At 34.9% G+C, this 4,415-nt stretch overlaps 1 protein-coding gene across 2 annotated transcripts in view; it reads right to left on the minus strand.

The window, feature by feature from the left end:
- LOC106876213 (uncharacterized) overlaps nucleotides 1–4,164 on the minus strand; it is a 7,833-nt gene extending 3,669 nt beyond the window's left edge. Inside the window, exon 1 of one of the 2 annotated variants that reach the window (XM_052968038.1) lies at nucleotides 4,034–4,164. The gene's annotated coding sequence lies outside the window, so the exon portion shown is untranslated. Of the gene's footprint in view, nucleotides 1–3,286 lie in introns of both variants that reach the window. The other variant, XM_052968037.1, reaches the window with a different exon arrangement.
- Nucleotides 4,165–4,415: the final 251 nt, after the last annotated feature.

The raw sequence follows: 4,415 nt of genomic DNA on the forward strand, positions 1-4,415 counted from the left end.
TTTTTTTTTTTTTTTTTTTTTTGTTTTTGTTCAGCGAGTTCTCTTGCAATGTTTTTGTGAAGAGTTCGTGTTGGGATGTAAAAGTGAAAGAAAACAATAATAGGGAATATACAAAAAGAAACTTGGCTATCCTGATTTCTTTTCTCCGATGCTACTCTGAGTTAAACGACGTTGTTGAAAATAAAATGAAATCTATAATAATAACCTACTTTCATGCTTTATTTTATTTGTTTTAATCATTTGGGGTAATCAAGTTATTTTGTGCATTCCCAATTATTGTTAGTTTCTTTCATTGATATTTCACTTAGATTTTTCTAAAGCTTTAAATTTTCATATTATTTTTCTGTTAGCATTTGTCGATGCATTAGAATTTGTTTTAATTTAAAAAAAAAAATGAAATTGTCATTGTACTTTTTTTTCAATGTATTACGATTTATTATTTTTGTGTTGATGCTTACAAGGCGATATAAATTTGGCTGTTTTCGATACCATTTCCACTTTCGCAAAAAAGATTTCTCTCCGCCTCCCACATATATCTCATTGAAAGGATATGTAAGCATTCAAAATGTACTCGATATATTGAAGATGATCTGGAACAAACCCTTGAAGTATAATAGGATCAGATATAGGCAGACAAAAGGGTTTGTGTTGACTGCTCTGATGACCAAGATCTGGAATATAAGTCTTGTATGGTTTAACAGTACAAATAAAACTTTTCAAAGAGTTGATTTGTATTAAGTGGTGGATCTTTGGAAAACTTTCTGAAATTGCTTCAGGGTAGGTATGAAGATTTGGAAACGGGTGCCGGGAAGATGTGTGGAAATAGAAGCTATACAGAAACAACAGATAGACTAAAGAAAAATAATTCTATTGTAAATCCAGTATTAGCCTCGAAAGAAGTTGTCCTTTCTGCAAGACAAAATTTCAAATGAGAGACTTTCACTATCATCCTTAAATCCATTGTTTGTTACCTCACGAAAGATAGAGAAGACTATCAATCGGTACAAGCTTAACGCCAACTTTAGCAGTTTATCTAATGCAAGGATAAAAACTGAAGCTTTTTTCCTTATGGTTTTACTAATGTGTTTGGAGATGATATTATGCAGTTTGCAGCCCTTTATAAGCTCAGATCATGTCTCACTCCATTTCAACAGGCATTGTTAATCCATGATGAAAGGGCTTGCTTGATACCTTTCATAGTTTTGATGTAGTTATTAGAATATATTTAAGCTTGGTGGTCACTAGCTGCTCAGGAAAGAGGTCATTCAGTAAATTGGGTGATACAAGATTATCAGAGAAATACGATGATGTATGAAAGACGAAGTGCCCTGGCTTTTTGGTTGCAAATGATACAACTTGAGGAAATCATTAATTTTTCAGATGCCTAGCAAAAGAAAATAGTATCTGGCAGGAAGCAGAGTGCAAAACTTGTACTCAGTTTAGATAATTTTTTGCACTGATAGATGCATTTCAAACTTGCCCAGTTTCAATAACATGTAATAAATGGGTTTTAAAATGTAAATTTGATTTGTCTGTCTTGGATTCTAATTTGAAGTGATCCCCCTCCCCAAGCAGGTTTAAATCTGGCCCTGTTGATAAATTCAAAACTAATATTGAACTGGAGTCAATGTAATCGGTTACATTCCCCTGACCGCTCATATGGATCTTTGTGTTCTTGTGTCTGTTCATCTTCCTGCTGTTGTAATCGTTTCTAACAAAGTACAACACCGTGTTTAATCTTGTATCTACTTTCTAAAATAAACTTTTCTGAATTATTTAAAAAAAAATACAATTGAATGTATGTATGTATATCTCTGTTCCATGTTGTAGACCAGTTTTGCGGCTAACTGAAATTGTGTACAGGTATACGCTAGCTATCATTTTGAAATACTTTCCTGTATTTGGAAAGCTAAGAATATTGTATACCTCCCAAATATAGAAATATAACTAATCTAGACTAATCATGTAAATTAGCACTAGTTTTTAATATAAAATAAGATATATGGGAATAACATTTTGTTAGTTTCTACGTTTGTTGCGCATTTTTAAGAAGTTTTTAAAACAATTTATACCAAATATATTTGTTTTGGGTATAAATTAGAATAAACCTTGGAAAGGCCTGGTATTTGTGCTAGGATAAAATGAAAAGAGAAAATAATAGAATTACAAGCGACATCTTCGAATGAAAATTTATGGGGTGGGGGTTACCTTTTACCCCGAGTGGGGCTTTTATGGGAATGACAATTTTGGGTCTGATTGAGGAGCCGGGGATGAGGTGCTTTGGACGACGCACACACTCTAGCTACACCTTTGCACGCATGGCTATACAGTGGTCAGCCTGAATTTGACTGGATCTTATGAGAGAAGTAAGGAAGGACATAGATATTCAGAGAAAAGTGGTTGACTTGAGAGAGCTTCGTGTTTTTGATGTTGTAAAAGTAAATATTTTAAGTATCTGCGGTACGTATCTGATTGAATAAAGGAAGATATGAGAGGAAGTAAGGTAAGGGGGAGGAGAGAAGACTATATAGGAAAATTCAAGTGAAGAGATTTATGGGGACGACTGTGAAATCAGCTTCTAGAAAATCCATACTGAGCGTATGTTTAAGTGTACGTGTGTGTAAGGAAGGATGGGTGATATGGAGGTACATGCATATGTACGTTTGAACGTATTTGTATGTCAGAGTGTAAGAGAGTGAAAAATATCGTGAGACAGAGGATGGAAGAAAGAGAAAGGGCGAAGGACACCAATAGTCACACACTACATATACAAGGTGAAAAAGCGCGGCTTAGTGGTTAAGGAATTCAGCTTGTGATCGTAAGGTCGTGAGTTCAATTTTTCGGCGACGCGTTGTGTCCTTGAGCAAGATACTTTATCTCACGTTACTCCAATCCACTCAGCCTGAAAAATGAGTAGTACCTATATTTCAAAGGGCCAGCCATATCACATTCTGTATCATTCTGAATCTCTTCGAGAACTTCGTTAAGGGTACGCGTGTCTATGAAGTGCTCAGTCACTTGGACGTTAATTTCATGAGCGAGCTGTTCTGTTGATCGGATCAACTGGAACCCCCCCGTCGTTGTAACCGACGGAGTGCCACATATACAAGACATACTCTTAATACACTCAGTTCTACATGCATAAAGACTAATAACCCAAGACGTATGTAAACTTCTTGAAATTTATGAAACAGCTAAATGAAATTAAAAAAAATTTTATTACGGAAATATCTCAAAAAGTTCATCAAACATTTCAATAACATCCAACTTATATTAAAATACTTACCATACTCTCTTGATATATGTATGACTATATCGAGAAACTTATTTCGTTTTCATAATTTCCATTGTTATTTAATGCCACATTCTCTTTACAGTCAAAGAATTGTATACTATAAAATATACTGTTTGGACATACGGAAAGTTTTCTGTCCTGAAATTGCCTGGTTAGAAGCTTATACGGATACAGTGACACTACCGTACATTTAGTAACTATGTTATGGCAACCAGCATGTTTCGGAAGATGTTTAAGAACTCAAAACTGTATAAAACATTCCTACAAATATTAAAAATAAGGTGAAGATGACTGATTTCACACTAGTCTTCAAATATTTGGATGAGGCGTCATATAATACGCCCTTCACTCTAAGAGAAATGATCTTTGTTGCCAGCATTGTAGTAGTTTCCAGAGTGTATCACCCTGTCAAAGGCCTTCTCCAGGTCATAAAGGTCAGGTTTGGTAGTTTACTCTTGGCTAAGTCTTTCTCCTGCAGCTGTCTCACCAGAAAGATTGCATCTGTGACATATCTTCCGGGAATGAAACCGAACTGAATTTCATCGAGGCTAACTATATTCCAGACGAAATATACTATGACCTTTATAGCTCGTGCAGTAATTTGATGCCTTTATAATTCTTTCTTGTGCATCTCCCTTTCCTGTTTAGTAGAAAACCTTATACCGTACACCTTATACCGTACAACCATATTTTGGTACAGAGGATGTTTAAGAATTGAAACCTGAATAAAACACTCACACAAATATAAAAAAAAAAAACAAGATAAAGGTGGCTCTGACTTCTTCACACTAATCTTCAAATATTTCCCTTGAGTACACATTCTTAGCCTCTAATCACAGCGAAAGGTTGAAAGAGACTGAAACATATTTGAAACGAAATGTTTGGAGAAAACATCACAGGCTTTGTGACGTCATAATGACATTATAGAAAACTTAACAAATTCTTTGGACTTGACGAATGATACTTAATTTCACACACACACACACGAACGCATATGTATACACACCTCTACGTACACACGCAAATGTGTGTGTGTGTGTCTAACGGTTGTTGTTAAGGTGTTGGTTGTCAGTATGAAAGATGGAAGAACAGCGATCGACGTTTTAAGGAAATATTTATT

The sequence above is a fragment of the Octopus bimaculoides genome, chromosome 5, assembly GCF_001194135.2.
Source record: "Octopus bimaculoides isolate UCB-OBI-ISO-001 chromosome 5, ASM119413v2, whole genome shotgun sequence".
Classification (NCBI taxonomy): Eukaryota; Metazoa; Mollusca; class Cephalopoda; order Octopoda; family Octopodidae; genus Octopus; species Octopus bimaculoides.